Source organism: Limulus polyphemus, unplaced genomic scaffold (assembly GCF_000517525.1).
Source record: "Limulus polyphemus unplaced genomic scaffold, Limulus_polyphemus-2.1.2 Scaffold1950, whole genome shotgun sequence".
Classification (NCBI taxonomy): Eukaryota; Metazoa; Arthropoda; class Merostomata; order Xiphosura; family Limulidae; genus Limulus; species Limulus polyphemus.
Window position 1 is genome coordinate 140,279 of NW_013667560.1, and position 10,837 is coordinate 151,115.

Consider the following 10,837-nt stretch of genomic DNA (forward strand, 5'->3'; position numbering starts at 1 on the left):
AGGCCGACCATTTTGTTTTATATCACCAATGTTATTAATAAAGAATAAACCTCTTTAATCAATGTAGACACTAAATTAAGAAATCAACAAATATTTTTCCAGTTTTGTTGTCTATACAATTCATTCTATACTTTCAGTACATTTCAGGAACTTACCGACGTTTGATTGCTTCGACTGCACTTTTCTGCCTCTTTGTTGGTCAAGCTTGATTTCGCAAAATTTATTTATTTCAGTTAGCTTTGAAATGTGAAGTTACGGTGTACCATGGAGTGGGGGGTGGTAGTACTTGCCCCGTCATTTTTGACGGGCTATACACTAGTATAATTTTAATCAACACACAAGCTCTTGTGACATTGAGTTAAACATTAACACAATCTAGTTTAACAAACAAATCCAATAAATTGCCCTTTTCTAGATTTCCACAGAAAAGTTAAACACACCATCAGACTAATCTATACGTCAAGCATGCTAACTTTAACCCGGCAATACAGATGCTGAATAGAAAGTAACAAGCTACACTGAACATATAATGAACTAATCCAGCCATTAATGTAGCTACGACCTAAGACACCCAGGGCTAATCAGAGAGTTTTACAGGGTGTCCGAATAGTCTGGAACCATAGATGATTTGCAGATTTTCTCAATTTCAGGGACGTGAATAATTATGGCGCTGCCAAAGTATGAGAAGGTCGAGTTGATCCTGCTGTTAACTCAAACTTATTTCGAAATACAAGGACAGCGTGTGGAACACATTCTGTAAAATTCATTGAAGTGCCAATGGTTCTAGACTTTTCGGACTCATTGTAGATTAAACAGAAAACAATCTATGTGAAGCTTACATAGCCAATAATTACAAATAATACATAGAATGAGAAAAATAAAATAATAAAATGATCACACACTAACTCAATACACATCACAGGACCTGGATAAATGAAGTACATAGTCAAATAAAACTTCCCAAAATGTTTGCTAAATCTTCCTTGTTTTTTGATTATCAGTACAGGTGATGACCGTGTACTTTCTGGTGTCTGTCCTTCAACATCCATCGATTTCAATACTGGCTATATCTCTAAAATTCCGAATAAGCTGGCGTGGTGGTTTCTTGATAGGATAAGCACCGCCAGTTTCAATGTAATGGTGGTAGCTTATTTCAGGTGGCTGCTAAGGGATACAGACATATCAATATACACAACCAGCATTTCACTGAGTTTGCTCTTCTGGTGTATATCCATAGTTACCTCAGATGCTCTGTGTTTGTTCAGTGTGTCTGAAGTATTGTTATTACTGTGCTAGTGCCACTTGCCACGCTATTCCTAATACCATGTTCTTGCTGTAATCTTTCTCAGTTATCTCAGATGCTCTGTGTTTAGTCAGTGTGGCTGAAGTGGCTAAAGTATTTCTGTTACTGTGCCAGTACCACTTACCATATTATCCCTAGTATCATGTTGTTGCTGTAATTTTCTCTCGAATACCTCAGATGCTCTGTGTTTAATCAGTGTGGTCGAAGTGGCTGAAGTATTGCTATTACTGTGCTAGTACCACTTATCATACTATTCCCAGTACCATTTCATCACTCATAGCTCTTTTTTTCTCTAATCACACACCATAATTGGAAGATACACTGTGCCAGAGACATTACCATCTGAACAAGCGAAGCTGGGTATCTAGACAGAAAAAGAGTAACGTTAATGTGCAACCTACATTACTACATACACGTGCAGTACAACCCGTAGCTGCGTTCATAGTTTACCACAATATACTTGTGCTTATGCTGGACTAATTACTTCATCTTGTAAGTGCACTCTTGCAGTTCACCGTTCCTTGACTTTACATGGTCAGATTTGATGACCTTATCACAAAGCTGCAGTTCACCTGTTCCACAAGCAGTAGGTCGATATCTAAGACACGTATGCCTGAAAGAAGATCAGTTTCAACTGAATTCATTCTGCGAATGATAGTATTAAAAATGAAACACAGCTGACCATAACGTATCATCTGTAGCTAATATCCATTAGCTTGTAAGATGCCAATGTTCACTGGCCTGAGTGGTGGATTTGGTGGAAATGTCTGAAACACTGCAACATCAAGCATACTCATGGCTGCTTCAGTACTAATTTGAAACTCAACCTCAACTTCATGCCTAAGTATGATTTCAGGCACACATCAAATAGTGGTTAAGCACATATATATCATTGTGTCAATCCATGTGAATGGCTAAACTCGACCTGGGGCTAGCTAACTTAAATTAGATGGTCTTACTACTCCGTAAACTCCCCTTTGACCATTTTACTACTTCTTGACAATGGGGACATTGTCCCCTTGACAGTTCTAATTTCTTTCGTAAGTTGTGACCGATCGTTCTTTACTTTATCACAGAAAAAGAATGTGATGTGTTGTTTAGCTGTTTCAGGATACAGTTAAATACTTTGTATGTGTCTTACTGCGCATACTCACCTGGATGTAGTTTAAAACTGTTTGAAGATCAAGAAAACGTCTGTAGACAGTTGACAGAAAATAAATATGGGAACAAATGTCCTGTATATATTGCGTATTCAATTCACCGTAAGGATTTACAAATACATTACGTATCCACCACAATACGGCAGATAAAAGAATCGATTAGAAGCACTGTCCTACTTTCAAGACCAATGAAAGTCAAAGAGTGGAATGTGAGTGTGTTGCTTTCCCTTGCTGACCAAGTATAAGAATGGACTAATGTGTAAAACTTACCGATGCTGCTCATTCAGCATTTCTAGTTAACTACCCTTGTAATAAAGCTATGATCTAAAGTGTGCCTTGTGTTAACACTGTTCTGTGTTTAGGGGTGATTGATAAAATACTGAATCATGAATTTAGAATTTTGAAGCTTTGTACTGTCAGTTACGGTTTATGTTTTTGGTGGAACGCTCCCGAAGAAGCTGTAAAGCGAAACGTTGAGTGTCTAAATAAAAACAACAATTTGGTGTTATAAGGTCGCTTATTTCAATATTAAAGTATTAAATATAATGATTAAAAGTTTCATGTTTGTTCGGGTGTTATCAAGTGCAAAGCTACTCAATAGCCTATCTGTGCTTTGTCCATCATGGGTATCAAAACCAGATTTTTAGCGTAATAAACCCACACGTGCCACCAGGAAGAAAAGATTTAGTGTATTAATAAACTTTGTATATTAAACAGGTTTTAAAGATGACAGAGTTATGATGTACATTAATATTGTAGTATCATATATAATTAAACAATTACAATATGTGTGCTATCATATATAATTAAACAGTTACAATATGTGCGCTATCATATATAATTAAACAGTTACAATATGTGCTATCATATATAATTAAACAGTTAAAATATGTGATTTCATACATAATTAAACAGTTACAATATAATCGTGTTTTAACACAGAAACAGTCTGTGTTTAATGAATATCATACAAATTTGTATATATATGTTAAAGGGACAATAGATAGAATATCATACATATTTGCATATATATGTTAAAGGGACAATAGAGAGAATATCATACATATTTGCATATATATGTTAAAGGGACAATAGAGAGAATATCATACATATTTGCATATATATGTTAAAGGGACAATAGAGAGAATATCATACATATTTGCATATATATGTTAAAGGGACAATAGAGAGAATATCATACATATTTGCATATATATGTTAAAGGGACAATAGAGAGAATATCATACATATTTGTTTTATATTGATTTATTTCAGTGTATTGAAAACTTTAAGAAGTATTCTTGAAGACATCTGATGATAGTTTAAAATAATATACACAGAAAGATGATGCTTCCAGGTAATGTCTTTCTTTTAATTTTATTTTTTGGCTCACTGTGTAGAATTGTAATATATGTTTTGTATTTTTGTTTGTTTGTTTGTAGTTAAGCGCAAAGCTACACAATGGGTTATCTGCGCTGTGCTCACCACAGGTATCAAACTTGGTTTCTAGCGTTGTAAGCCCTCAAATTTACCACTGAGCCACTGAAAGCTGTGCTTTTGAAAACATGAAAAAATGTAGCTATTTTATGCATTTTTAGTACAATTGTACAGAATTTGGTGCATTATTATTAATTGTACAAGATCATTGTATTAGGCTTATTATTATTTTTAACACAATATTCTTTATTCACTGGGTAAAGAATGTAGTGTTCAAAATAGAATAGGCCTAATACTAATGTCTTATGAGAAGCATAATTAATTAGGAGCGTGCTTTGCCAGTTTAGAAAAAGCGTTCACACCATAAAAAATATTGTGCGTTGTTATTGTTGTATCTGTTTCTATTGTTGGACAAGTTTTTCCACTTATTTGGTAAAAAAAGGTGAATGCAAAGTTCAGTCCGAGTGAAGTTTCATATTTATTGAAAAGCTTCCTTACTAGAGTCTTCACTTTCTGGGTAGGAACAGGATGTGCTTTTGGCCAGATACTGAAATAGTCTATTTCCATCAAGATTAATTTATTCCAAGTATTACTGTGTGGCAGAATATCACACCCATCAACAGCAACTCTCTCAATTGAGGCTCAAGAACAATACTTCTAAAGATTCCCATGTTGTTTTCTTCATGGATCTTTTTCACTTACAGCACAGTTCATACAATTTACACCACTCCTAAATACCCAACCCAGCAGTAACATTTTCTTATTCTCTCTAGTGTCTTCTTAACATATAAGTGTCCAGCTGTTGGGAAGTTGTGGAGGCAATGGGTGCTTCTAACTGCAGTTACTGGAAGTACCAAATTAAGTCATAATACCTGTCCACTGGTATATTCATATTTTCACAAGAAATGCCTTTTCATAGACATAACGAATCTCACTGTTCCCAGTACACCTTTATCTGTGTACTTTACTGAGTGTCTGCCACAAGGATTGTTCAGCACCGTTTTTAATTCACTGAATAATTGGCTTAATATTCAAATGGTTTGTCTGACATCTTTCAGATGAGTTTTGGACCATATTTGTTCTTCCTCATCTGTGGGTGTCTCAGATTGGATTCTTTTCTTTAACACCTTTATTATATTGTGAGTTTCTTTTTTCCACATTGTTTACATTCTTTGGTAATAGAAGGTTTTCAGGATAATGTAGAAGTTGTGCCTCCGAAGCCACTTTATTATCCGGCCTTTTGGATTGCATAAATTCATTAACTACTTCAATGCTACGTGATCTGTCTAGAATTTAAACTTTTGGTCACAGAAGGATAGAGATTGATATGCTCGGGGTTCAAACAGCATTTACTAGTTATTTCCAAGTTTTAAAATACCTCCTTTCTGCAGCGTTTATTATCTTGGAATAGTAAGCGGCTACATTTTCTTTCTCACGTTGAACTTCTGATAACACTCCCACCACTGCAAAATCAATTACTCTTGCATCTGTTATGAGTAAAACTTTAAGAGTTGGGTACATTAATACAGGAGTAGTTGTGTGTTATTTCTTCTGTTTGTTAAATTCCTGTTTAGAATCAGCAGTTCAGCAAAAACTTAGTTGGTTTTTACAATAGTTTTTGTGGAGGATGAGCTATGTTATAGTATGATTTTTACAAAACGGTGATAGTAAAAGCACAGTCCAAGAAATCATCTTACTTCACGTAAGTTCTGTGGTATTGGCAAATTCTGAGCAGATTCAATCTTGGTTGACCCATTCTGCTGACTATGGAAATCACCTGTTGATAGACCAATTGACACTTCTTGGAATTCAGTTTAGCGTTCTCTTTCCTCAGTCATTCCAGTCCTGTTATTAGCCAATCACAAGATTATTGAAGATTAATATGTGTGATTGTGCTATTAAAGTAGACGAGTACAACATTTCAGAGTAGTCCAGGAGAACACATTTCACTAGTTACTCAAATGTAGCATGTGCACTACATAATCCAAATGGTAACACAACGAACTACTACAATCAATTTTCTGCAATAGAAGCGGTCTTTTCTCGACTAGCTTCGTCGACTTGCACTTGCAAGTATCCTCTATTTAGAGCCAATATTTAAAACAATTTTGATTTGGATAAGGCATCCAAAGAAGAGTAAATGCTTGTTAGTGGAGAGGAATCCTTCTTCGTGGATCCATATAAACAACTGGCAATGGAGAAGGACAAGTACTTGATTCAACTACTCCTTGTTCTTGCATAGTTTCTATTTCTTTGATTGCTTCGGCCTGTTTTGCAAATGGACGTTGTCTGACTAACTGACATACTGGGGCTACATCTCCAGTATAACGTTTACGAGATATTTTATTTGTTCAGCCTAAGTCATGAAGTACACCGAAGAAAGTATTTTGGTATTCTATGGGAAAGTCATGTAATCTGTGGTGTTGATCAGTTCTAAGATTTTTGCAGCTCTAGCCATACAGATCCCCTAAGTGAGGTGGTAAATTATCTTTATGTGGAGATTTGACATCCGACTTCTTATATCTTGTTTTTAAGGTGACTACTTCTGGAATGCTTTGATGTTGAATTACTACTTGTATATCCTCACAATCTGTGATGTTTTTGGCAGAGTTCACTCTGATTTTAATGTCCTAATAATGATATTCTTATTGTTTACATCCACAAGCATTCTTCGAAACAATGTTTTAACGTTGAGTTTGGAGATTACATTGAGGTCCATTTTTTAAAAATAAAACTTGAAAGTAAACTAATTTACCATAAACCTTGTATTGATTGTGAAAGAAGAATTTATTTATAGTTTCATGTTTTAGTACGATCACCTAAGTATAATTCTTAATTAATTACCAGTTTTTATCAATTACTAGATATTAATTGCTAACTAGTTGTTGTTATCCTACATTTCGGATGCTAATGTGCGGCCGACTTCTTGGAAGCTCTGAGGAGAACTATTTATTTGTGTGCAGTGGCCGGATTTCGAATCTAGGTCTTACTTACAGGGAGATTGGTGTGATATCAACTCGTAAGGGGTCTCCCTCGTTAGGACTTTAATCAGCTCTATTGACCGAATGATATCTTCTATGCCAGGTTCGCTGAATAAATTATCAATTTGGTGGATGCAGAAGGCCTCTTTTATCTTTTTACTTTTAGCCGCAGCATAGCGGCTCAAAAACAAGCTCTGAGTTTTTTGTTTTTTTCAAGTACAAACGTTTAGCTCATGGCTCAGTCATCTCTTGACCGATTTGAGATCTAATTACAGTTTTGGACTTAGGAGGTCAAACCCTTTCGATTGATGCATTTGACCACGCCCAGGATCTTATAGATTAATTTACTGTAATCATGCCTAAAATAATTTCAATTTGAGGGTAGGTTAGTAGAGATCCTGATGAGTAATAAAACTGAATCGGGAATATGCGCGCCCCACGCTTAATAATGCTGGCGCACAAAAATCTAGCTAATAAAAAGGAAAAAAAAAAGTCTCATAGATTAATTCACTCTGATCCTGCTTTAAAGAATTTCAAGTGCCGCGGCTATTGGGGATTCTCTCTTTCTTTTTTTCGGATGTGGTTCATATTCCATTATTTTCGTTTTAATCCATTTTATTATACGATCTTCCCTGGCGGGGTGGGCTATCTCAGACAGATCAGTATTACAGAGTTTTGTGTGTTTATTATTCTCCTGAATTCAAACTTTTCTTCTTTTTGTTTCTCTTATGCCGGAATATAAGTTAAAAACTAGCATCTTGCAATCTATAAAACAAATTAGCAAATAATTAATAATTAGATTTTCATGATCTTATAGGCTAACATCCACAACAACGATTGATATCCGATCGGTATAATCTGACAATAAGTACACAAAATTTAATTACTACAGTTATAAAACTGTGAGTATTTACCGATTCACTATTATTTAATAATTAGATTTACGTGATCTTATAGGCTAATAACAACGACTGATATCCGATCGGTATAATCTGACAGTAAGTACACAAAATTTAATTCCTACAGTTATAAAACTGGGAGTATTTACCGATTCACTATATATGATTTTAATGTTACAGATTTTACTTCATTTCTAAAGCTTCGATGTCGAAATGCAATGGAACCCTAATGTTCTAAATTTGAATTTCCAGAATAGAATTGGGTTTTTTAGAGAAGAAAAGTACTACTGTTTCCACGTTCTGTTTTAGAATAAATTGAATTACTATGGTGTTTAAACAGAATCTCTAGATAAAACAAGAAACTGATCGGTTGCAGCTTTAAAGACGTGTTCTTAGAAAAACTGGCTTATTGAAGTAGTACTTCTGAATGGTATGAGTGAATATTGTCTTGAGAATAATCCAGTGTTACTAGTAAATTGTGTGTGTTAATATAAACTGGTTTAATACAAGTTTGAAGCCATAATAAAATAAAAATAGAGCTCATCTCTACGGCTGATGCAATTACGTGTTATAAATTAGCGTTGTTCTTCGAACACAAACCGGCTTTGTAAGTTCTGCTGAGTAACGAAGTCGCTGCTAATCTTTTCCTGATAATTAAAGTATTTGTTTATAAGCAATGAAAAAAAAAAGCAGTAGGATTCTAAGCCAATTTTGAAATCCTTTGTTATTTAAAGAACTCGGAAATTACGACAAGAGTGAGTAGTCTGTGTAGAGTTATTTAGCGAGGAGGGAAAATAACAAATTGAAACCTTCCAAATAACTACCCTCCCAGAAAACGGTACAGATAGGGATACAACAGATTGTGTTTTTCCCAAAAATGGTGTGGACGGTGTTCACCCGCGTCAAACATCGAATCTAACAGTGATTACGACGCTGCAAAAAACCAGCAGTATATTTACATTCTCTTTACGCACACACACAAGCGCGCACACAGACATACACACACACACACACTGGTGTAGGTCGTACAGGCATATATAAATTCTTGGAGCTATAAATTTCATGATAAATCTTTACAAAATACAATATTGTTAAACCCGAAAAATGGGAATATATATATAGAGAGAGTATAAAAGCACTATGTATAAATATCAACGAAGACCGATACGAGTTTCTATTTTTGCAACTGATTATATGTTTTACGATGTTAGGGTTAATTAAGGAGGTGTCTAATTCGTTAAAAAATTATTGTCTTTTCCCCCTACTTCCCGTGGGAAGGACGCGGTGTATTATAAAACTATATAACGTTTGTCAAGTCTATACGGTCCAAATGGAGCCTGGAAACATAACAAACATAATATACCTGTCGAGACAAAACTGTTTGTTCGTTGTTTTACCCTGGTAAAATCAATACAATAATGGGCCCGAGCAATTTGCCGCTAAACTACAGCGGCGACTGTTTTATTACTTGTCGTTAGTGGCACCAAATTATAAGTTCTCCTCGACGCTAGAATAATTACCTGTAATTTTACCTTTACTTTCGTGCAGCACACCTTTTGTAGGTTGTTTTACTTTCATAACATTTTGGGGCTTGGGTTGTATGTTAGTTTGATCTACCAGTTTTCTCGAGGCGAGAGCAAGTATACATGGTATATATCTCCTCGGAAAGTGTTGAACGTTATTGTTTCAGAAAAAGAAAGAAATAGCTTGGGAAGTACATTAACAAATTGAACCAAGTTTAAACACTGTCTTATAACTGTGTATTAAGGGTTTTGTGTATACGCGCAAGATAATTCTCCTTGGAAAATGTTGGGTGTTGCTTTTTCACAAGAATAGAAACAGATGGCAAGAGGCCTGGCATGGCCAGTTGGTTAGGGCGCTTGACTCGCAATCTGAGGGTCGCGGGTTTGAATCTCCGTCCCACCAAACATGCTGGCCCTTTCATTCGTGGAGGCGTTATAATGTGACGGTCAATCCCACTATTCGTTGGTAAAATAGTAGCCCAAGAGTTGGCGGTGGGTGGTGATGACTAGCTGCCTAAAGAAATTCACAAGTTGATAATAGATAGAGTCTACTAGTTGCCTTCCCTCTAGTCTTACACTGCTATGTTAGGGACGACCAGCGCAGTTAGCCCTCGTGTAGTTTTGCGCGAAATTCAAAACAAACCAAATAAACAGCTGGAAAGAACATTAACAAAATTAATCAAATTTTAACATAAGCTTATAAGGATATAAAGAGACGATTTTTGTTTTAAATTTGTTTCTGTAATCTTTCCAAGTATAAAAACAAACAAAATAAAAACGAAGGAGAATATTCCATAACTTGATAGATAATAAATAATCTGTAGCATATCTATTTGTATGTTTATGTTAAGACGTTCAATTATATAATTACTTTTCGCCTACTATAAGCATTTCTCAGAACAGCCAATACATTTGAAAAACTAAGTAGAAAAGGGGCGATAAGTTGCCTAAAGCAGACCCCTAATGAGTTAGCGCGACCACGTGGACGTCCCGCTGTGTTAGTGTCATTTGCACGTCGCTCAACGGGTGGTTAGTTCGGCTACTTCAAAAACCCGACCGCGTGCAGCACGTATAGTTGGCTCTGATTTGTGCTGATTATTAAGAAAACCTGATTGCCAAGGTCTGCCATATTTGCCGCTCACTATCTCTGCGTCCCGCGGGCTTCCCCACCCCGCTAATCACGAGCTTCATTTGGTCAGTGTCTATCAAAACCATACGGACCCACGCTGAGCTGCTGCCAAGACAAGGAGTTGGAACCGTTTCTCGTGGACCAGATTTTACTGTCGTTCGTTCATCGATAGACAGAACCTCCCGTGGTAAGACAGAGCGCCAACAGATTATTCTATTTTTTCATATTTACATGGTTGTGTAGTCGTAATGTATGAGATTTCAGATATAGAAGCCTTGCTACCGTCCTAACCAGGTGTTTAAGACGTAGGGCAACGGACGATGAAGAAAGATCTTTTTATACGTCACACAACTACTTCGTTGGCTTATTTTCGGCTAACAACACAGTTAATGCTAAAAGACAACG

At 35.8% G+C, this 10,837-nt stretch overlaps 1 long non-coding RNA gene across 1 annotated transcript in view; it reads right to left on the reverse strand.

Moving 5' to 3' along the window:
- LOC111087276 overlaps window positions 1-142 on the reverse strand; it is an 11,025-nt gene extending 10,883 nt beyond the window's left edge. Inside the window, exon 1 of the long non-coding RNA XR_002611987.1 lies at window positions 70-142. This is a non-coding gene — a long non-coding RNA (uncharacterized LOC111087276). The remainder of the gene's footprint in view (window positions 1-69) is intronic.
- Window positions 143-10,837: the final 10,695 nt, after the last annotated feature.